Source organism: Chlorocebus sabaeus, chromosome 25 (genome assembly GCF_047675955.1).
Source record: "Chlorocebus sabaeus isolate Y175 chromosome 25, mChlSab1.0.hap1, whole genome shotgun sequence".
NCBI lineage: Eukaryota > Metazoa > Chordata > Mammalia > Primates > Cercopithecidae > Chlorocebus > Chlorocebus sabaeus.
The window spans coordinates 12878236-12903785 of NC_132928.1; the positions used below are offsets into that span (position 1 = coordinate 12878236).

General features: G+C 36.8%; 1 protein-coding gene across 5 annotated transcripts in view; it reads left to right on the top strand.

The window, feature by feature from the left end:
* The window catches only part of ESRRG (estrogen related receptor gamma), a 595005-nt gene that overhangs the window by 389798 nt on the left and 179657 nt on the right, over positions 1-25550 (top strand). The window lies entirely within an intron of this gene.

Genomic DNA, 25550 nt, shown 5'->3' on the forward strand with positions numbered 1-25550 from the left:
GAAGCCAAAATCTTGAACATCCCTGCACGTTAGTGGTTGGTTAGCTGCAAGAACAGCAGTTGGCTCAGTATTTATTTGACAACTTCAGGGAACATCTATAGATATCTTGAGGCTCCTTAGATAAACAAAGTAATTAAACGTTTAAAAAATCTTTTCACTGCATCTGTACAAAAATAGGTAAGCTGTTTTCTTATTGCTTTGATTGGTTTGTATTCACCACAACTCACGGTGCTCATTTCTTATTATTTTTTTAAATTTAAGCCATATTGGCAAGAATCCTCCTGAGCACTCTTTTCTCTCCTTTTTTATTCTGATATTAGGGTATTAGAACTTCTCTGATCTAATATGGACAGGACTAGAATAATTCACATGTACATGATTTCACCAACTCATGTGCTTGGGTCAACTTTGCCTGGAATGTCTTTTTTTTTTTTTTTTTTTTTAGAGGCAGAGTCTTGTTCTGTTTCCCAGGCTGGAATGCAGTGGCATGATCTCGGCTCACTGCAACCTCCACTTCCTGGGTTCAAGCGATTCTGCTGCTTCAGTCTCCTGAGTAGTGGGGATTACAGGCATGCGCCACCATGCACAGCTAGTTTTTTTATTTTATTTTTTAATTTTAATTTTATTTTTATTTTTAGTAAAGACAGGGTTTTGCCATGTTGGTCAGGCTGGCCTCGAGCTCCTGACCTCAAGTGATCCACCCATCTCGGCCTCCCAAAGTGCTGGGATTACAGGCGTGAGCCACCACACCCGGCTTACCTGGAATATCTAATAACTTCCTTTATCCTAAGATCACATGAAAATATATTTGTTTCATCGGGGGAAGTCTAGAGTGTGTTTATTTTCATGAAATGGGAACTGAAACTTAGTAAATGAACATGAATCAGCACAGCCTACTGGCTACGAACATCTCTTTTTAGCCTTTTACAGATTTCTTTCTTAACCCTCTCTCATAAGACTGGAGAATCTATAATCTGGGTGTTAGTTTTATTTTTATTTGATCAGCATTTTCATCCAAGGTGTTTTTAAAGGCACGAATGTCACCTTTTAAAGAAAACTATGGCCTAACTATATGTAAGAAATTTTAAAAGGGAGAAAAAAATTAATTAGTGATAACTACTTGCTTTTAAGAATTCAGACTTTATAATTATCTAGTAAATTGGTGAGTCTAGTGATTTCACTGGAACCAAAACATAAATAAAATAAATGTGAATAAAAGCCTTTTTGTAATATTTATTTCAAAAGTAAATCTCCTTTTAGTGGTTCTTCCTGAAATTTGCCATTGACAGTTTAGTCAAATCAGCCATATTTATGGTAGTCTGGCTACTTTAAATACTGCTCTCTAATAGCAGTTATGGTGTTATTAATTATATGGGATAAGTAGCAAATAGTAGCATCCATGCTGCTTCTTAATAGCCTCTCATAAAGAACTTCATTATCCCATTCATAGGGAAGAAGGGGGATGCAATAATAAATCATGGGCATTTTTATGGATTCATAAGTCAGGAGGTAAGGTGACCATTTGGGGTTTCCCAAAAGCAAGGCTAATAAATAGGGTGGTATTTACGTAAGCACTGAAGACAGCATGACCCGGTGATCTTTTGTTTTGGGATGTCACAGCAGGTCCAGGCATAATGCCAGATTCCTTTGTTTTCTTAAAACATATAGATTAAAACCGAGTTGTATTTGCAGGAGAGAACCCATGGCAAGAGAGGATACAGGTCTGCTGATGAGTGCAAACAGAAGGAGCAGCATCTGTGCATAAAGGAATGAAGCAGTTAAGAGAAATCTATCAGGTCCTTTCTGCTACCATTTCCTGACAGGATCTCACAGAATGTCAGACTGTTAATCTCAGGGTCATAGAGTAAGGATGATATTGGGTGCAGGTTTTAAAAATAATGCACTTTATTTTGGGAAGCAAGATAGTATGGTACAGACTATGAGTTAGAAAGCCAGAGAAATTTATGCTACTGCTTAAAGGATGTTAAGTCTAGCGATCTCATAAAATAGCATGCAAAAAATGCTTGGCAAGAACAGGTACTCAATAAATATTTCATGCCCCCCCAAACTCCACAAACTTGCTCTTGATAATGGGGTTGTTAATAGCACTAGAAGGAAAGTAAAAAACTGAGATTTTACTTCTCAAAGCCAAATTAGCTTCTTACCTCAACCGACAAATTCTGAAGTCGAAATGAGTCATAATAAGGATTAGTCAGGGAAGCTTGAATTGAACCTATTTCTCTTGCATGTGTGACTCCTTATCAGCCTCACACTACTTATAATTGCTGGATTCACTTTCTGAAATTAGCAAAAGGGAAAGCAAAGTAAAGACAGAAACCTAGCCACTCACTGGTTTCTTCTCTGCCTAGAGTGTTAGGGTAAGAATAGGACTATGAAAACGTAATATTTTCTGATATTAAAGGAAATGTCAAAATAAAACTAAAAGTCACCTACTAAGGTACTAAGGGAGAAAGTATAGACTCTAGCGGATTACACTGAGATTAAAGATATTTGAAGAGGTTCTCATCTTCAGTTTCTCTTGTCTTTTGAGATGTATGGGAATACCATCTTTCATACTAATCCAGTAAACAGTACTATCTGGCTCTGATGTTAGGAGGCCTTTACGAGCCTTGTTACCAGTAGTATGAGAGTCCAGCTTATATGTTTAAGAGTGAGCAAATGAGTGTGTAAGTGTGACAGTTTGTGTATGTGTGTGCCTGAGAGGTGGTCCTTAATCTATTTCAGGTGAGTTTCTTGAAGGACAGGTTAAATCAACTGAATGAGCTGATTTTATCGTCCTGTGGTGATTTTTTATTTATCTGATAAAATGCTTAGAAAGTAATTAATTTGTCATGGAAACATCTTGCTACTGTATATTTGCTGAATGTGTGATAATATTGCCATGACACAGGTGGGAAAATGAAGTTTTTAAAAAGCGAAAATAGCCAGAGTCTTCCTATGTTTCCATCAGCTCATTTTTACTCAGACTTCTCTCTTTAAAAACAACAATTTGCAAGACTCCCCACTTAATAGTTAAGCGAGGTATCTAAGCTAGTGAGGTTAAAGAAAAGGTGCGGGGGGTGGGGAGTATAATAGAGGCAGCAGAGATGAGGTAGTAGATGTTGGTGCTTCATTCTCTCTCCCCGGACCGACGATGACTGATACATCCATTAAATTTCAGCCCAGGCTGATTGACTGAGTGGATTTATATAAATTTAAAAATGCAGGTCATATACCTTTTCTGATAGACTGTAAATGAGAAATAGGAATTCCTTTAAACCTCAAAGGAGGAAATCCATAGGCGAGGCTTTCTAGTCAATAAAACTCTACAGCGTCACTCTTCTTGCTGTGTTTGTACAGTAAGTTTTAGTTAATAGACAAATATTATGCCAGCCTCTCCCTGACTTTTTCAGCAAGAGGTAATTTGTAAATTAACTCACATGGTGTTGAAGGTTTTCCAGCTTTTGTTGCAGTTTGAACTGCATTTTAGACATGAAGGGGGCAGAAATCATCCCTCGCTCCACTTTTCTTTTTTTTTTTTTCAGTGTAACAAGTGAAAATGGCATTAGTTAAGGAACAATGACTTTTATTCACACCCATTCTCTCAGTTCCTTGTCCATTTGTCCATTGGAATGAGCCACTTATCATTCTTCCAGGTTTTTCCTCTTTCAACATCAAGAGTTATGAAAGGAAAATTCCATTTTTTTCTGGCCCTCCATGACAGGTAGACTGAAGATTGTGGTCATTTGGATTAAAAACAAATCCATCACCACCAGCCGGCAGGTTATTATGATGTCTCCTTTGAATATATGAATTTCATGCACTGCATGTTGGAAGTCTAAGAATGCCAACTTTTTAGATAAATAATTATCCCATTGGTGATGTACAGCACACTGTTGCCATATTTTCTCACTTTTACAGCATTCTTGCCCTTATCACCCATAATATAAATCTTTTGCTTTCATATTTAATAAAACTACTAGGTAACAACCCCCCATACTCAGTACAGTCAACCAATCACACACCATCATTTGGCTATCATTATTTGTTTTCTTGTGGCAGATATTTTAGTAGTTCTGTAGTTTAAATGTGACAGCATATTTGATACAGCCATGCAGGTAAATAAGCAGATGACCTTATGTATGTGCTGGCGATGGCCTTGGCACGCAGCCCTCAGCCTCGTGAGATTCCAGGGATAGTAAGATAGATGAATGAATAAAGTTCACAACATCAGTCAGCATTATTACCTGAACTGGCTAATCCATCAGCCAAAATTTGGAGAGTGGGGAGAAATATGTACATGTGGGTCTAGGCTAGGATAGAAGTTGCCATTTTTCAAGAGATTGTTTTTCCTGAACTCAGTTCCCTGAGTCACAGATGCTTTGGTTCCTTAGACATTGCAGAGAGGCATCTCTTCAGTAGAGGCTTCTGAAGTGATGAAACCAAACTCCTTACTTCATTTCCATTTATTTCTCTGACACCCCCTAAGTTTATTTCTTACTATCCACCATCATATTGTTTTTTTTAAATCTGTAAGGTTAATGCCTCTATACTGATCATCACTTACTGTTTATTTTGTGATTTTCCCATTAAAAAAAAAAGAGGCTTAGTTATGAGTAGAGTTTGCACAGGGACATATGTGCTCCACGAGGAAACTTTCAATTTTTTTTTTTCTTTTTTTTTTTTTTTTTTGAGACTGAGTGTTGCTCAGTCGCCCAGGCTGGAGTGCAGTTGTGAGATCTCGGCTCACTGCAAGCTCCGCCTCCCGGGTTCACGCCATTCTCCTGTCTAAGCCTCCCGAGTAGCTGGGACTACAGGTTCCCCCACTACGCCTGGCTTTTTTTTTTTTTTTTTTTTGTATTTTTAGTAGAGACGGGGCTTCACCGTGTTAGTCAGGATGGTGTCGATCTCCTGACCTCGTGATCCACCTGCCTCGGCCTCCCAAAGTGCCGGGATTACAGGCGTGAGCCACCGCTCCCGGCCGAAACTTGCAATCTTACACATCTAACTAGTTAGCTAATATGTAACGTTGGCCAAGTGTTTCATGAGATGGATTGTAGTAATTTTTCCTTTCCCTGTTTTCCCTCAATAATTCCTACTGAACTTTGGATAAGAACAATAAATATCCCCGCCATATGTAGTTCCCTTCTGGAAACTCGACAGATGACCTGTCCACATCTTAGGGGCAAACAGAGGGGACAGGGGCTTAAACCTCTAGGGTGTGGCCAGCAGCTACTGAGGCTGAGAACTCTTAATACTGTGGGTTGTTAAAGTGACTCCATAGAGAAGTTTCCATGACTCTTGGTCGAGACTATGCATTTATTCACAGGAGTCATTTTTATTTCCAAAAGTAGTGACAGATAGGTTTCACACTATCTTGTCTTATTTTCCTTGTGGTTAGTGGCTAAGATGGTTGAATGTAGCTAAGCAGTTTTAGAAGTTGCCTCCACATTTTCCCCCGACCTGTGTTAAATTAATTGTTATCCACATGGAATCTGATGGAGGGCTCTAACCTCATTAGTTTCTTGCATAACCTCCACACAACCTTAATTCTTAGCATGGCTATTTTGACCTTCCCTAAAATTCACCACGTTTTCCTTTGGAAAAAGACCTCATTATCACAGCTAGCACCATGCCTTGCGCTTCGAAGATACTCACAAAAGATCTGTGAATTGACTAAATTAAAGCTGTGCTATAAACACCTAGCATAACCTCTTAATCTCAGGTACTGAGAATTAAGGAAATCATTTGGTATAATATTGTGTAAATTGATGAAAGATTGGTAAAACTCAGATTGCATTACTAAAGTGCTTAAACAAACACAAATCACAACAAATCTCAAAAATTGAATAACTTTTTGTGAGTATTCAAGGTAAGTTTGGATTTATATTACAAAATCAGATGCAGATTTTAATACTTGATTATTCCAAAAATTAAAAATGATATTTTGGGCTGGGTGCAGTGGCTTATGCCTGTAATCCCAGCACTTTGGGAGGCCAAGGCAGGTGGATCACTTGAGGTCAGGAGTTAGAGATCAGCCTGGCCAACATGGAGAAACCCTCTACTAAATTCTCTACTAAAAATACAAAAATTAGTCAGATGTGGTGGTACTTGCCTGTAGTCCCAGTTACTCAGGAGGCTGAGGCACGAGAATCGCCTGAACCCGGGAGGTGTATGTTGCAGTGAGCTAGGATCATGCCATTGCACTCTGGCCTGGGTAACAGAGCGAGACTATGTCTTAAAAAAAAGAGAGAGAGATAATTTGTTCTACAAATTTGTGGTAGTACTTTAATTTTGCATAATGCTTTAAGCTTTTCAAAAGATTTGATAGCTATTTTATCTTGTGAGTCTCAACATTCCTGTACATTAGATAAGATAGGTATTAGTATGCCATTTTATTTAACAGATGACTGAGGCACAGTGAGTTAATTAATTTATATTAATTATACATTTTAATACAGTTAATTAATGACAGCAAATATATGGTCAGGAAGTTCTACCTAATATCTAGCTCCAGATTTCTATGGTGTGAGATAAGTCAGCTTCTCCTTATTAGAAGACTTTATTTCTGTACCAATTAAGGATTAACTATGATATAAATAATCTTAGTATTTTTTAAGTTGCTCTGTAATTTTGACTTTTCAACATTATTATTCTTTGTTATTGGGCATTTAAGAAGGACTAAATTACCTTTTTTGTTTTTATTTTAATTTGGTCACAGTTTTGTTATTTTGGGGTCAAATAGTCAAGACAGGTACATCATGGCACTTACTGAGTATACAGTTGTTTAAGAAAATTAAAGAACAAAAAAATCTTTAGAAGATTAAAGTGTTAAATATAACTATGTCTGCAGTTGACATATTAAGTTGGCTGTTATAAAATATTGATATTAAATCTCTGTGGTACAGCATTTTGTTAGTGCAGAGTGAAGGATTTCAACAGAAAATCCAAGTTTGGTTCTGGTTCTACCACAGCCTTCTTTCCTCATCTGTAAAATGGAGATAACACTCATCTTACAATGTTGTCTTGAGAACCAGTAGGGTTGTAATATTTTCTGCTGCCGTAGCAGAGAAAAGAAAAAGAACAAACTTTCTCTATATCTTTTTGGGACATATAAAATTCTATCAGTATTTCTTAAGAATATTATTTTGAGAATTCACCATATACTGTGAGATGTGGTGGTGGAAGAGAGAACCATCCAAGCATCTATGCCAGCATCTTCAACAATCTAGGTTGATGTAAATACACTCTAGGATGTTCTCATAAGGAAATTGCCTAGCAATAAATTTCCCAGAACAGATCCTCGTTGATAAATAACACATGGCTGTATACATGCAATGCTTAACGCTTTGTAAGTCCCATGCTAACCACCTTTTCACTCTGGTGAAACCTTCATGATCATGACTTCATGGTATCTAGAATCAGATACTCATAACTCTATTACTTAAATTAATGTCATAAACATATATTTCAGACATAGAAACTCATGAGATCAGGTTCATAGCATTAGTAAACAGAAATGATGTGTTTACTTGATGTGATGCTTTGTATCATTCATTTACTTATTCAGCAAACATCTCAAGTGACATATTTATTAAGAAGCTGACATGAACTTAGCATAACATGAAGTACTGGGGATACAAAGTCAAATATGATTTATAGTCTAACCCTCAAGGAAAATGTTAATTTAAAAAACTTTTTATTTTGAGATAATTATAGACTCACATGAAGTTGTATGAAATCATACGGAGAATCCTGTTTACCCAGTTTCCTTCAGTTGTAACTATTTGCATCACTGTAGTATAATATTACAACCAGGTAATTGCAGTTTGTGGACTTTTCAAATCGCACCAATTTTGCTCATATTCATTTGTGTGTGTGTGTGTGTGTGTGTTGAGTTTGTGGACTTTTCAGATAGCACCAGTTTTACTCATATTCATTTGTGTGTGTGTGTGTGTGTGTGTGTTTAGTTTGTGGACTTTTCAGATAGCACCAGTTTTACTCATATTCATTTGTGTGTGTGTGTGTGTGTTTAGTTCTATATAATTTTATCACATGCGAGATTTTTGTAATCACTACCACAGTTTAAGAAAATGATCAGTTCCATGACAAAGCATTAATTTGTTTTCATATTATATATTAAAAATTGTACTTTGTCAAAGAAATTGTAGCTTGACTAATTATTATATATTATTTGTAGAACACTAGGAGTACAAAAACCTCCTCTGTTGATTCCCATAATATTCGTCTCCTTTCTTTTCATTCATAAATGAAGATAATATAATAGGTTCATAGTTGGGCTATAAACACTGAGTTCAAAGATGTGGTCTGTTTTGTTTACCAAGTTATAGGCTTAAAACATGATAGGAATGAATGAGTGAATATATGGACAATGCTGGAGCCAAAACAGTGTTTAACAGAAACAAAAATTGGGCCAGGTGCAGCGGCTCACACCTGTAATCCCAACACTTTGGGAGGCCGAAGCGGGTGGGTTGCTTGAGTCCAGGAGTTCAAGACCAGCCTGGGCAATATGGCGAAATTCTGTCTGTATTAAAAAAAAAAAAAAAAAAAAAAAAATTAGCCAGGTGTGGTGGCACGCACCTGTAATCCCTGCTGCTCGGGGCTGAGGCGGGAGGATCACTTGAGCCCAGAAGGTCAAGAGGCTTCTGCAAGGTCTGATCATGCCACTGCACTCCAGCCTGGGTGACAGAGTGAGACTATATGTCAAAAGAAAAAAAAGAAAAAACAATGAAAAAAAAAAAGAAAAGAAAAAAGAAAAAAGAAACACAAATTGACTGATTTCTCTTTTCTCCTTAGTTACCTTCAGTAGCTTCCCATTACCTACAAAGTGACATCTAATCTAGGTAGTGTGATATTTCAAACCTTCTGCAATCTGGCCCCAATGGGCTTCTGAACCCAGTTCTGATTCCATATCCCCTACAGTATACTTCAGAACTGCCCCCTCCTACACTCTCTGAGACTATTCCCTACTTTCTCACTTTTGGGGTCATCCTCCTTCACCCTAAAATGGCATTTTTCTTCCTTGCTCACTGATATCATTCTGATTCAATGCAAACAATTTTTATTTAATCTTGTTAAAATTCACAATGAGATATACCTTCCATTTAACAGCTTTAGCAACCAAGATTTGTGGATACCATGTCAGAGTTTACCTTTAGCAAATAACAATGCTGGTGAACTCAAAACCAGGCCTTCCAATTAAAAATCTTATAATCATTATACTACTTCACCCAGTAGATTTTTGGGTTTTGTTTTGTTTTATCTTCCATAAAATAGTTTTTCTATGCTTAATGTTTTTTTTCACAGATTCTTGAGATTGTATAAACAACACTTTTATTTAGGAAATGTGTGATCCAACATTTAAAGTCCACAATTTTTTGTGTGTGTGAATTCATGGTTTGTTCATTTACTCAACAACCCAGGAACAGGGTTAAATAGAAATGTAAAACAATTAATTCATAGTGGAAGGATGGAAATGTAAGTATGTACAGTCATTTCTCCATGTCTGTGGGTTCTGCATCTGTGGATTTGACCAACTGCAGATAAAAAATTTCAGAAAAAAAGGATGGTTTTATCTATACTGAACATGTACAGACTTTTTTTATTGTCATTATTCCCTAAACAATACAGTATAATGACTATTTACATAGCATTTATATTATATATGCTATTACAAATAATCCAGAGATGATTTAAAGTATATGGGAAGATGTCCACAGGTTATATGCAAATACTACATCAATTTATATATGGGACTTGAGCATCTGTAGACTTTGGTATCTGAAAGGAGGTCCTGGAATGAATCCCCCATGGATACTGAGGGACAACTGCGCATTAAAAAGGATGTTAAAGTTGGATGTGGTGACTCATGCCTCTAATCCTAGCACTTTGGGAGGCCAAGGCAAGGGGATTGCTTGACGCCAAGAGTTCAAGACCAACCTGGCCAATGTTGCAAGATGCCATCTCTAGTTTTTTTTTAATTACACACACACAAAAAGATGTTAACTGTAATTATAGAAATAGGCTCATAGTATTGTGAGCCTAAAGGAAGGAGTGTCAGGAAAGACTTGCTGAGGAAATAATAACCCAATTGTACTTTTACTGATGAATGGAAATTGTGCAGAAAGTGGAACCAAGGATAAGAAAGTTGAATTCCAGAGAGAAGGAAAAGCAGTGTGAAAAGCTGATTCGCATGGGACTTACAAAGTGTTAAGCATTGCATGTATACAGCCACGTGTTACTTATCAACAAGGATCTGTTCTGGGAAATTTTTTGTTAGGCAGTTTCCTTACGTGAACATCCTAGAGTGTATTTACACCAACCTAGATCGTATAGCCCACTACACACCTAGGCTATGTCATATAACCTAGAGGCTACAAATGTGTACAACATGTTTCTGTGCTGAATAATGTAGGCAATTGTTACAAAATAGTAAGTATTTATGTATCTAAACATATCTAAACATAAGGTACAGTAAAAATGTAGTATAAAGGATAAAAAATGGTATACTTGTAGAAGACACTGAGCATGACTGGAACTTACAGGGCTGGAAATTGCCCTGGGTGAGTCAGTGAGTAAATGGTGAGTGAATGTGAAGGCCTGGGACATTACTGTATCCTACTGTAGACTTTATAAACACTCTGCACTTAGGTGACAGCACATTTATTTAAAAATTTTCTTTGTTCAATAATACAGTAGCCATAGCTTACTATAACTTTTTAACTTTATGTAAACTGCTGAAATGTTAAACAACTTTTTGTCTCTTTTCATCATACTTAGCTTTGAACACAAACATGCTGTACAGCTGTACATTTTTTTCTTTATATTCTTACTCTATAAGGTTTTTTCTGTTTTTTCGATTTTTTTTTACTTGTTAAGCTCTTTTGTTAAAATATAGACACACACACTCACTTGCCTAGGCCTACACAGGGTCAGGAGTATCCATATCACTGTTTTCCACCTCCACATCGAGTCCCACTGGAAGGTCTTCAGGGCAGTGGCATGCATGAAGCTGTCATCTCCTATGACAACAATGCCTTCTCCTGAAATACCTCCTGAAGGACCTGCCTGAGGCTGTTTTACAAGTAACTTTGTGTTTTTTTTTTTAGTAAGTAGAAGGAGTACACTCTAAAATAATGATTAAAAAGTATACTAAATACGTAAACCAGTAATGTAGTCATCTATTATCATTATCAGTACAACATGTTGTACATAATTGTATGTGCTGTACTTTTATATGACTGGCAGTGCAATGTGTTTGTTTACACCAGCATCACCAAAAACATGTGAGTAATACATTGCACTATGACGTCACTAGGTGATAGGAATTTTTCAGCTCCATTATAATTTTACAGGACCAGTGTCATATTTGTGACCTGTTGTGGACTGACATGTTGTTACACGATGCATGACGGTTTAAGATACAAGGCTGAGGTTGAAGGGAAAGGCCGGGTCAGCTCAGGGAAGGCCGCGTCTGGACACTTGGATTAAGAGACCTGGTGTCCTGTAGCCTGTGTGGAGCCATTGAAAGGGATGGATGGTGAACTTGGCCAGATTTGTCTTCAGGGATACACGCAGTTTTATTATTCTACAGAACCCCCTTTTCAGGAAAACATGAATTAGCTGTATAATTATGTTGTTTCTCCTTAATACTAAATGCTATAACCTTTGTGTGTGTGAAAGTTAAAGGCAAGAAATGAGCCCTATGATTTATTTCCTTTCCTGCTAAGGAAAGTCATCTAGGTGTTACTACATCAGAAGCATTTGGCAAATTGGTGATGAAATAATTTTTCAATTTATTCCAGTTGCTATGCAAGTTTTCTTACCTGGTAGCCTCTTAGAAATTGTATATTTCTTTTGAAATGTATCATTTTACCTAGTCAGGTTTTATATGTGGTATTTTTCTCCCTAATACGTTCTACTTTGTGTGTATATACTTTTAGCGTAACCGTATTTTAAAAAATCAAATGACTATCCTCTTTTTCTTATTTCTACTTCCTAAATTCTACATTTTTCTTTATTCTATATTCTATAGCATCTACTTCCTTATTACGAAAGCCAAACCAAACCAAAGAAAATGTTTAAGCCTACCTTGACTGACTTACACTGACCCATTATGACTACCCACACATTGCAGATTTCCTAAAGCCATTTTATTATTGGACATATTTTGAGGGAAGAAAATGGCGAATGAAGGCAGGTTAGCTTTCTTTTCTTCCAAAATATACACATGAATGCATTTATGTTATGTTTACAGTTGCAAGGATTTTATAAGTTTTTAAAAACAGAATATGAAAAATATTTTATCATTCAAGTCAGTGAAATATTTTTCACCGCAGGCCTTAGTTAAGAAAAGAGCTGGCCTAAGAGATGGAAATCTGGAGTTTGAATTGGGTTTTGCCTGTAATTCTGGGAGTCGTTCAATAAGTCCTCTCACTTCTCTAGTCCATTGCGTGTAAATGAGAGGTGGAAGTAGGCACTGATAAAAGAATATTCTAGATCCGGTTATTTATGATCTGGTATAGAGCATAGGAATCAAGGAAAACTTCTGGTAATGCATTGCTATTATGTTTAACCCATGGTTTAAAATTTTGTTTAGATTACCTTTTAGATACAATTTACAACCAGACATATTTTCTGTGCAGTTGGATGAGGTTTGACAAATATGACCCATATAATTCATAAAACCACCAGCTTCCCTATGTTCCTCTCTAGGCAATCCCCACTCCTTGCTCCAGAAAAACCACTGTGATTTCTATGATGATGAATAGTTTTCCTTATTCTGGAACATCACAGAATTTTAGAGTATGTATTCTTTTGCATCTAGCTTGTTTTACTTGGCCAGGATGTTTTTAAGATCTAGCGATGTGATTGCATTTATCACAGTTCATTTCTTTTTATCTTTGACTAGGATTCCTTTGAGTGCACACACACATGAAAACACACACACACACATACACACACAGGTATATATTTCATAATTTGTTTATTTGTTCATCAGTGATGGACATTTGATTTGTTTTCAGCTTAGAGCTAATATTATAAATAAAGCTGTGGTACACATTCCTAAGCAGTTCTTTTTGTGGAGATATGTTTTCACTTGTAGTAAATATCTAGGAGCGGAAATGCTGTGCTATGGTGTCCATTTAACTTTATTAGAAACTTCCAAACATTTTTTTCTGATGAGGTTGTGTCATTTTATACCCTCCCAGCAACATATGTGATTTTCAGTTGCTGCATATCTTCCTCAGCATTTATTGTTGTCAGTCTTATGAATTTTAGCCTCCCTTATGTGTGTGAGGAACTGAAAATTTTCTTTAATTTGGAACTGAAATAGAAACTCTAAAAATTATGGAATACATGTTATAATTTAGGGATATCAGAATTAGCATATTCCTTACTGAATAATGAAAATCTTAAGAGTGTTGCCTTATATTTCTTCATCTGTACAATCTTTAATCAGTTACATTTGTTTATGACATCCATTGATGTTTTTATAGGGACTGTAAAGAGAATATGTTTGTGTATGTAGGCATATTTATTCAGGTCTCAAGTTTTTTGTTTGTTTCAGTGTTATAAAACAGTTTATCTTCTTTCATGATCTCCCATATCTCTTAAAAATCAGGCTTTTATTACATCTAATAGTTGAAATCCAAATTTTTAAAAATCCAAAACATCCCAACATTTTGGATGTTTAAAAAATGTGTTAAGATACTACAAAGTCCAGCCATGGACTTTACATGTTAAAGTCTTCTCTATAAAAATATATTTATGGGTGATAATCAGACCTGTGATAAATATAAATTTTATATCACAGTCTCTCCCATTATTTCTGAAAGTGAGGGAATGATATTATGTAACCTCGCTAGTGTTCTATAATACTGGGTTAGAGAACAAAATGGTAATTACTGTAATGGCCATAGAAAACTTAGGTAGTAAGCCAGTTGACTAAATGTGTAATCAAAACTCACCCCAGTATTCACATGGTACCTTTTTTGCATTTTGTAATGGATGCTTGTGGATCTTTATGTACTATTGCCTTTAGGGATAACAAATTTCCACAGACTTGGAAAGCAATAAAATACATTTAACACTAAATCTTTACTGAGCATAGTTTAATCTTTCTCTGATACAGAAAGCACTTTCCAATTTTATAGCTCTGCAGACTCATTATTGCGAATGCCAGTTATTATATTGGCTAAGAGTAGAAGCAATGGTGAATCAAAAGGATGTGCTAATAGAATCTTAGATTGAGAGAAGTTAATGTGTGTTTACCCATATGCATCTCTGTGTTTTGAGATATATGTAATTGTTTTCCATTTCTATTTCTCCTAGGTTTTTTCCCCAACCCTTCTCCGCTCTTTCTGAATATATACACCACTCTCTTGAGTTTCCTTACCTAAAATACAATTTCAGCTTTTCTCTATATGAAAGCGATGACAAAGTGATTTTACAGCCAGTTCTGAAAGTGACTAAACTTGACAACAATTGTATTTTATGACAACCTCTGCTTTCATGTCCCCGGCCTACTTTTATATCTTTTTTTTTTTTTTTTACTCCAAATATGAACAATTTCATATCTCTTCATTGGCTGAAAATAAATCCCCTTACCAGGAATACATTTTAATGGAAAAGAGCCTGCTTCACATACGTCACCAGAGCCTTAACATCTTAACTCTGTAATATTCAATTTCTCACTCACTGAGAACCAAAGCTTTGTTTTTCGTAGTTTTATTTTTGTTTTGTTTTTGTGTGGTTTGTGTTCATAAAGGTTGGGGAAGAATTAGTATTATGGAACTAAACCAGATTAAGGGGGAATGTGAATTAGATTTGGTAACAGATGGTGCTGTGGAAATTAAAGGTTCTTTGCGAATGGAAGCGACAGCAGCTTGCCTCTGTTCTCTCTGTCTCTCGTTCGTGCACTTGATAGACGGGTATAAATCACAACAATCCTGTCTTGACAGCCAATTTCGAGAATTTGATCTGGTTAAAGACATGGCTTTCCCGCTCCACTCACCGAAACCTTCTTCTGTTTTATTTTTACACAGCACCTTGTCATATTTAGGAAAGTAGGCTCGCCTGCTTCCTCTTAATGAAATTTTTTCTTAATTACAGTTTTAGCTCTTTAGTGTTAATTACTTTTTCATTCAGCCTGAATTTTCATTATATCTCTCAGGGATTATTTTTTCTTTTTTTCTCACCCTTTTCACTCACGTATATTCTTTCGTTTTTTTTCCAAAGATCCTTTTCATTATCAGAAGTTGTTGTCAGAGGCACTATTTGAGACTCCTAATGACCAAAGTTATTATTTTTTAGGGAGAAAGACTTTCAGATGATGTAGTAAAGTTACCAAATCAGAAAACATTTTTAAAGTGCCAAAAGCAATCACCAAAACTAGCACTGATTTCAACAAAATTTCACAAAAAGGTGAATGACAACACTTATTTTCACCTAGTAAGGGCTGCAGAAATATCTGTTCTGTTGGCTAAAATAAATCCCACCATGTAAAAAGACATAGCCACAGTGTGGCAGAACCACTCCATGCCTGTGTTGACCTTGGGGTGGTGTAGGGATTCCGAATTAAAATGCAATCTTCAGATGTAGGAGATGCTAAATGAGAGACCAGGAACACTGAACAAACTGCATGGATCCCTTGCATCCAGATTCTCAGATCTGACGAGCTTAGGGGCCAAGTACTAAGGTTGCCTCTGACAAATCCACATGGCATTTGGGCTTCCAACATATCAAGGAACGGGAAATAGAAGAGAGGGAAAAACATCACTCCAAAAATGAAGAGAAGATTCTTTGAGCGAGCAACTAACAGTTGGTAGAAATGAAGCTTCCTACTGGCAGTCAAATCAAATGTAGTAACAACTCAACAGCTCCCCGCTGCTTGCTGACAGCGTGGTGTCACACACTGGGACAAACATTCACTTAGACACTGATTGCAGGGAAGTGCCCTTCCACCAACACCTCCCACCAAAAACGTAATGAGCAAAAAGAGAACCATTTCTAGGAAAAAACCAAGAGTCCCATTCCCCAGCTCCCCTAAAATGATAACGTTTCTGTTTGTCTTTTTGTAGCCCATTAGGAGTGAGTGTTCAATTGAATGTGGTTGCTGCAGTTTCCTTGTTATGTAGCAAGTTGTTTAATTACTTATTCTCCTACAACACACACACACAGACATATACACCACACACACACACACACACACACACACACACACACACGGGCCCTGGCATGCCCCTGAATGGTGACTCAGTGCAGTGGCAGCAAAGAAAATGGAAATTTCAGAGTTTGAAGAGTACTCCTCGGTGCAATAGTCCTTGCTCTCAAGCTCTAATCAGACTCACAAGGCAGTGTGTTTTTTATTTGAGTAGAATATATGGTTTTTAAAAATGGCCGGAGTTCTTTAAGAAGCATGTAGGCAAATACTCTCATTTTATAAATGAGAAAACTGAGCGTCAGTGTGGTACAATGACTTGGCTCCAGTTACACAGTGCCTGGATCCAGAGCTAGAACCCATGTCTAGTACTGTGTCAAATACTGCAGGAAGTCAGGCCTCCCTGGGAAAGGAGAAGAGAAGAAAAGCAAGCAGCAGAGACTCTGGTATAGTCCTTTTTTTTTCAGCTGATTTTTTAGAATGGCAAATTATATTTAGAAATTTTTCTCTGCATGTTTGTATTTGGACTTTTGAATGTGACAAATGACAAGCAGATCCTGATTTGAACTCTTAGCTTTTCAGTGGCTTCTACTGGCTTCACTGAATGCTATCTCGTTGCTGAATAATCCTTTAAAAACAAAAAACAAAAAACAAACAACAAAAAAACCTGTCATGCTACAAAATAAATCCTTAGTCATTTCCATGGCTTGAATTAAATATATGTGCAGATATATGTTATTTTCCCTTGCCTGCAAATAGTGGCTTGTGTGTTTTAGCTTTACTTTCTCTTCAAGTAACTAGCTCAATGAAATGTTTATTTAAAAAGAGGATAGAGGAGGAATTTTTAGGATTAATAATTAGCTGAGTTCCCCTCCTCCCTGCCTCCCCACTACTCTTCTACTTCAGCTGGACAACACCTGATACCAACAATATAATGTCAACTCTGCTATAGATCGCCCAAGACCAGCTGCATTTACATCCAGATGTTAACTACTGCAGACTAAGCTATTAAGGTAAAAATATAAGTATAGTTTAACTGCTACCCAACAGATGGAGTTTATTATCTCTGATTGTACTGCAAATCTCCATCTAACACAGAAATTTTCATATGTGCTTCAAGCAACCTTTATTTCAACAATGATTTCCTAGCATTTAGATTTGCTCAACACTGTGATTCACTCAGTTGCAGAGTACCTTTTCGAGTTCCACTCTTGGTGAACTGACCTATGTCTGTAGAGGCAGCTGGTTTATTGGTCACTGTAATTGCTTTTGCAAAACATTTTCTTAATGAGTAAAGAATGACATCAATACTATGATCTCCATATCCTTATATCAACTTCTGATAGCATTTGCATTTCCTGTTTCAGTATAGCAGAGAATAGGAAAGGGACATTCAGGAAGCCTGAGCTTTCATTGACCTCGATTTGATTTGTGAACTCCATCACTGGAGTGTCTGTGAGTAAAGCATCTATATTCAATTGTAATTTGTAAAGATCAGTGCATAGACTTTCTATGAGTTGAATGTCTGTTTATTTCTTCTCTAGCGCGGTGCTGTGGGAAGGTCTTCATTATAGCTGTCAGTCCCCTTCTGTTGTGTCGAATTCTCTTTGGTGAGCTCCTTGACTGCTTGAAAACAGAATTGTCTGAACACAAGCAAACTTTATTGATCCATATTTCTGTTTGAAAGACCAGAGATTTGTAGAAGTAGGAGACTATTGCCTTCCCCTAGAAAGCTTACTACAGAGAAGGTCTGCTCATGGCATAGTAAATCTCTAACACCGAATAAATGTTACATTCAGCATATATTGTAAGCTTCATTTTAATGATTTATCTTGGGTACTTTTTTTTTTTTTTTTTAATCTCATAGAAACCTTTCGTTTTAGTAGTGGTCCCCACCCAATGCCTAGGGCTATTAGACTCTACCCTGGGCATAGTGACCTGGTCAATACTGGGACATCTACTGCCCAAATGGTTGACTGTAGCACACTGTTCGAAAGCCCTGCTATCTTTAGGCTTTTGGTTCACAGAAGAGTAACTTGTGTAAAGTAAGAAATATTTTCAGGGATTGGAGACAAAATGCTTGTTTTTCCATCTGCTGTGCATCTTTGTTTCTGTCTAGGAGGTTTTCGAGATTCTCTCTTCGGATCCATTGGCGTCATGTAGTTGAGCAGTTGTGAGGATATAGTTAATTAAGCTGCATTAGGGCAAATATACACACTTGTTAAAACACTTAATTTGCCTCAATAATATTGATTACATGGCAGAAGTTTGTTTAAACTAAATGGTATTTCCCCCCTACTGTTACAGTTTTTGAATGCAATCTGTATAATAGCTAATAGCCATCATCAGTTAAATATCATGTTAGTTATAAAGTAATGTCATAAGAATTGATTTGGACTTGGCAGTGGAGGAGAGCTCTCCCTTCAAAGCCGATGTAGATGATTAGCCAGAGTTTTAAGCAGAATCATGGTTCATATAAACTGTGTATATTTTATAGACTTATAACTGCTCTATATTACATGAGTGCCCATTATATTAAAGAAAAGCTCAGACAGTTAATTATGCAAAACATCATGTATGCAATTACTCGGCATTATTATGCATTTAACAGTTTTATTGATTTGTCAGTAGCTCACTTACTGTATTTAGAGCCATAAACAAGAGATGTTCACCCCCAGATTGAAATAGGTCCAAGAAAACAAGCTAAGGATAAATTGCACTACTAAGCGCCTCTGCATCAGATCGAATCCTTAAATACAGAAACTGTCAACAATCATAATGTGCAACACATTGTGATATCACAGGACCATTTCTTTTCCCATTAATAAAGTTTATCAACCAGGAAGCATAAGAAATCACCTGGCAATACAAATTGAAGCAACCGCAATTTCCTACATCGAAAATAGTCTGGATGACTTAAGGAAATCAGCAGTCACTTCCAGCTTGCACAGCATAGTAAAATGGGATGCTGCTGTGTCCACAGACACTTACACCACATACATACTTACAATGCCCCTGGTCCCCATTAGTTTAGTCGATCTTATTAGTGCATTTCTCTTGCCATTTTTCTGGACTTCCATTGCAAGGAATGAATTGTCTCCATTTCCAAATCCCTTAGATTTCGCAGGAGTGAAGACATAGGATTCTATCGGTATCTTTATATGTCAGATTGAGTGACAAACCATCTTGGTTTACTTGGGATTTAGGGGTATCCAGGACATGGGATTTTACTGCTAAAACCAGGATAGTTGACCAACCTAGTATTAGAAAAAAATTAAATAAGAAAGGACCATTGAACTCTACAACCCTAAAAGCAGATAGGGTTTCGGTGAGGTCCTGCTGTTAAGAGTTTGGTCAGTAAGTATGAAATTATAATGCATGGGACACTTTTATTTCAATGATCAGCCAGAAATGAGTTGAAGGTCTTGGTTACTTGTACTGAATTTCCTTTTTGCTTGCAGCAGAGAGCTTTTTACAGAGTTGGGAGAGCTTTCAGCTCTGATTTTTCTTTTTAGGGGGCTGGCTCCATGTCTCCACATTATATAGCTCTATCTCTTGTCAGCAATTCAGGCACCAGCTTTGAGGGCAGCTGTTTTATTATTCTTGTTCTTCATGGAGTAAGCTAGAGAGAGTCTTTTGGACTAAATGCACAAGTTATTTGTTCAAAGAATCAAGAAGCAGCATTACTAAATCTAAGTCATTGTGATCCTGATATACAGAAATCCATTCTGTTAGATAGGGCTCAATGCTTGTTAAAGCAGCCCTTAAAATTCTACAGAAGCATGTGTGCATAAGTTGCCCATGTGTTTTTATCTTTCTGAGCGTGTGGACCAGGATTCACAATTCTTCCTTTACAATTAATGATCTCCTTCCGTTAGGTTAACCAGGCAGACCTTAAGATATTTCCTATTAAAAGAAAAAATCCTTTCTCTTCTTTTCCCAACTAAGCCAGTGTACCTTAATGCAATGATGATATGTTAGACCCAGCAGTTGTCAAAGCATCGTATTACTGTGATGCCATAATGACACCCTGTCTCTGTAAAGTAGTCATGTTTTCTCAAATCACACGTTGCACCGTTGATTTCTGACATGACACTTCATTCGGTTGCTTTCCCTTTCTTCAGCATCACCATTCTCTGACAATAGCAGCTGGTGCCCATTTTGTTACTAAGTGATTCACATTTTGCCACTTTACGAGAGTGCAATTAGTTGAAGCAGGGGGAAAAAAAAGCTCATTGTAAAGTAGCGTGCTTGAAGTTGTAACTCAGGCTGCCATGGGAGCTGCTGGGGTCATGGGCTCTGAAGCCTGTACCTCCGGGAGCTACAGCATTAGTCTAGAGGTTTTCTTCTAAAAGCATAGCACACACACACACACACACACACACACATACACACACACTGTAGGCTATTAAGAGCTTTTTATTTTTTTAAACACAAATACTTAAATATTTAATCTGGTAATTTCAGAACGTAGAAAATCAACCAATCACCATAGATTCATTTTTGTTTTGAATCAGTAGTGATTTTGATAACCTTCTTTTCTGTCCCTGAAATTCTGTGATTCCGATGAATCACACAGAGGAGCTGGGGACTCTTCTTATCTCTGTATTTGTATGTAAACTTGGAGGTTTGCTGCATTGTGTCCTTATACAAAAATATTGGAAATAAATTTTTAAAGCATTTGGAATTTATAATGATGATGATTACCTTTCCAGGCCCTTAAGGATGACAAAGAAGAAAAGAAAATATGTTGACTTCTTTAGTTGACATTTCTTTAGCCTACCAAAGGGTTTATTATTGGTATAGGTATAGTAAAAGTGGCAGAAGATCTTGCCTTAGTATAACAAACGAGAAGATCTAAGATGATCTGTACACACATTCCTTAGGAGAATTTTATGCACCCATTTTCCCATTTATTTCTCCATTTGTTTTAGGGGGAAAATACAGTAGCAAATGAATTCAAGATCTGTGTAAAATTCATATGATGAAATACAGCTGCTTGTTAAGAACTTGTATTTCAGTGAAAGGGTTAATAATGCATAACCCTATGGAACATTATTGTTATACCAGTGTTTAACAAATGAAAGTACTGGCTGAGCTTCAGACCCTCCATTGAAATGTAGAGCCCTTTGAACATCATCACGTGCATGTGGAGATTCAAACTCCTGACAGTTCATTCACGATCACACGTTTACCTGGGTGTAGGTAGAATCTCCGAAAACAATTATTAATCCAAAAATAATTATAATATAAATTGAACATTAACTTACAGATTATCCTTTTTTCCCCTACAGCAGCAACTTTAATTGATTCTTATTCTTTCTTTCTCTCACGCTGTGTGCACACATATACACACCATTAATGAACTTTCAAAAATTACATCTTTAAATAGTCAAACAACTAAGACATTTTGTTTGGCCGATCGTTAGTATCTAACACCAAAGATAATTTTTACCCTTGCTGACCCTAAGCAGGGCTAGGAAACGACTTCCTAGGTTGAAGTATGATCATCAGAATTATTTGATGCTGTATCTCAAACTGTGTTGAAATGCTTTTTAAAGCCCTGAAATTTCAGGTAGGCTGTTAAATTCCTCAAACCTAGTGTCTCGTATAGAAACTAAAGGTTATTCTTGACATTGTTATTTCCCCCTCCAGTTTATTCTCAGGGGGTTCATTCAGAGGTTTTGGGAAGGGAGCTACCTGGTCCTACTCCCTGTTCATCTCACCATTTCTCTTAAAATAATGATAGTAACCATACTAAGGCTTTAAAATAAATATTTCCCACATATTTCGACACATGTTATTTCTATTCATAATTCTTAACTAAATTTAGATTTTTATTAATCCAATGTGACTTAAAATTTCTGCATTAACAGCACAATGTGGAATTGGGCTTATTCTCTTTGGCTACAGATAAAGCCATCATTTTGAAAATGGCTCTTTCTGACAAAAAGGTGTTCTTTTGAAATAAAGTCCTATTCACTACATTCCTCTTAGAGTTAATGTGAATTTTAGTGCCTCTAATTTTAGATTGAAGTGAAGTCTAGAATAAAACCCACCAGCTGACAATTGAATTTATAGATAGTTGTGAATATTTCAGGCTTGAATAATAGAGCTGTAGAATTTCAGAGACAGAGAGGCAGAGAATTAAGACTCACTGTAGTTTTAGGTTATAATATAATAATGTCTAGGAAGTGTTCAGTGTAATGAGCTAGGTAGTAATTAGGAGACAACTGTGTTCTTTCAGGGATTCTGTTTAGGCATCACTGCAAACCCTGGGTGGGTGATGCAGTAGGGCAGACCTGCAGCCAGTGCAGCGGCTCCTTCAGCCCTTTGCCACTTATACATGGGCTGTGGATGTAATTGCTGAGAAATAAAAGCAGTAGATCTCTGCGTGCCACCTCTGACTTGCTTGCTTGCTTATTTATTAAAATTGAGTAAATAAACACCATGAAAAACTCTGTTGTCCTCGAGACATCTCTGCTCTGGACCTTGGAGTCAGGCCTGAGTTCAGATTCAGGCTGCACTGCTTCCTAGCTATATGACCCTTAGCAAATTTTGAAAGGTCTGAGGCTCGGTTTCCTAAAGAGAAATACTTCCCTTACAGAGTTATCTTGGAGATTCAATGAGGGGTAATATTTGTAAAGTGCTCAGCTCAGTGCCTGGCACATAATAAGCATTTGATAAATAGTAATTCTGACTTTTATTATTTCCACGGGGCAAAAGATATTAATTAAGGAAACACTTCATGGCAGGGCAAAAACATGCACAAGCTGCAGCACAAATCCAGTTGGTTCACTTTCATTTATAGCTCCAGTGGCCAGACCTTGTTTAGGAGGAGATATTTCTTCTGTTTCAAGGACCTCTCTGGCAGCTCGTGCCTCCTGAATTTCCTTGTTTTATCCAGCCTATTGCCAAGTTAGGGTGTGAGATTTTGGATGCGACAACTTGCTGGAGAGTCCCTATTTTTCAGGGACTTTAACAACATGCATTTGACACATAAATATTTGATGGTTTAGCAAATAACTGATCCGTAAATGGGAGGGCAATTTCTGGCCTTGTTCTTTAAATCAAGAGTTCTGCAAATTTTACAAGTCCATGAAGAAGAGCCTGAATAAAAGAAAACTGGGGTGAAAGTGACCATGGAAGATACAGGAAAAGAGAGAGAGGAAAAAAGAATTTTTAAAAAGAGGGCCTGAAGATCAAGCAGCTCCAAGCAACTCTCCTCTGGATGAAAAAAAAAAAAAAAAATTAAATAAAGAAATGGTGCCTTGTAGGCAGATGGTGAAAGAGTTAATTGTCATAGCTGTGAGAAATTCAGTGCTGGAGAGAGGAAAGGGGAGCAAGCATGGTTTAGTACCCTAATAACTTCTAACTCTAGTCTAAGATCATAATGTATGTGCGCACAGTCCAGTAATTATAAGGTAATAAGTGAAGTGGTGGTGTAAGTGCTCTAAATTAAAAGGAATTCACAGGGCTGCTGTAAGTCAGTGCCAACCCGCTTTCTTTCAAACGTTGACTTGAGGAAAGTGCTTAGCCCAGAGTGCTAAGGAGACAAGGAGAGCGATCTATTAATTACAACGTTCATTAACAGTGACGGGTACAAGGCAGCAGATGCAGAAGAGAGAGGACGCTGTAGTTCAGGCTGGCGAGGGGGATATTTTTTTCTTTCACTAGTTCTTGAGGAAAGGACAACACAAGTGGGTGGACGAAAGTACGAAGATATTTTGGTGGCTTTCTTCTTCCTATTTGCTTTCTTCACATCCTGATACTGCTTGACTTTAGAAAGCTGTGCAAGATTTCTCAAAGTGAAATATCTTTGGTAAGAGGCAAACCTTGCCTCAATGCTTTGCTCCTGAGACCGCCTACTTGGAACAGTTAAGTGAAACTTCCTGCCAGAAAAGTTCCATATTTTTTTTTCATTTTAAAGTAACCGAACAATGGAGTACCTGGAGGAGAGCATGAAATTTGTGCAATGATCAAAAATCATTAGATTTATAGTGAAAGAGATAACCGCATCCCTTTGGTTATCCTGTGACGAGTCCCCCAAATTCTAGTGAATGACCATTACCCAGAGGGATTCCCATAAATCAACTTTCCACTGGGAAGCAATTATCTAAGTCCCTTTCTTGACTGTCACCTCTTCTTTCTGTAGTGGGTTCTCAGAAGCTTCTTAGAGATTTTGCTAAACAAGGTTTTGCACAATGGCTAAATAAAAAGAAAAGAGGACCAATTATATCTTTTCATCTAATTACCTTTCCAGAAATTCAGTCGCTTGTGAGACCAACAAAGAAAGAGGGATGAAGTGTTTCTTCCAGATAAGAGAAACAGTGTGCCAGATTATATGCTTCATCATTTTTCCTTTTAGGAGGTATAATGTTAAATGACAAAAAGAAGTGGGGGAAGGACCATCACAAATATATTTTTTAGGACAAAATTTGATACATTTCTACTTTACTGAATATAAATATAACATCAGATTTTATAACATCAGATAATATCAGATTTGTGAACTCACAGGTATACTGAAGGCTCAAATGGCTTTTACTGATTCATCTCTTAAATAATGGCATATGTGAATGTGCATGAACACATGCATGCGTTTATTAATGAATGCTAGTGATCAGTCACTAAATTTTGCAGGCTCTAGGAAATAATCTTTAAATATTGGCTTTAATTTTATACTTGATGTCTTTCTATATTGCCAAATGGCTATGAAATAGAGCAATTTAAATAAAGAAACAAAGTGATTGAGGATATATTCCCTATGTGTTTTAGTCAGATCAATAAAGGACACAGTTATGCTTATGGAAGCGTGCTGACAAACAGTAATTACAGAGCTGAGAATCATCTGTTCAGTCTTGAAAATAAGAGTTTTATTCCGCTCATAATAAAATGATTGCAGCATCAGAATGAGGAAGGAAAGGTAGAGTGAGGATAAATACAATTTTAGAAATGGTATAGACTTTGCAAATCACCACCTCTTCCATTGATAAATTTAGAATCTAGAGTTGATTTAGATATTGACACTGGTTCTCCAAGAGAAAGGTAAAATAAAAGCAATTGGACTCTTTAGAGCTTTTGTTTATGGCCTGTCTGGGCCCTTTGTTGTAACCCTGTCATGCCCTTATGCTGATTACCTTCTTGTAGAACAAGAAGTATTGACTAGAGAATGAATGATGTGTAGTCCCTAGCCCTTAGGAAACACTCTCAAAGAGCAATGTCTTTAACATATGAATTTTTTTAACATATGAATGTTTTTTTCCTCCTTTTACCTTTCCCTTTCCCTTTCTCTATTTTTTCACCATCTCTTTTGTTTCTACCTCTTTTGGTGTCTGTGTTTGACACTCTCTCCTCTTTCTCTCTC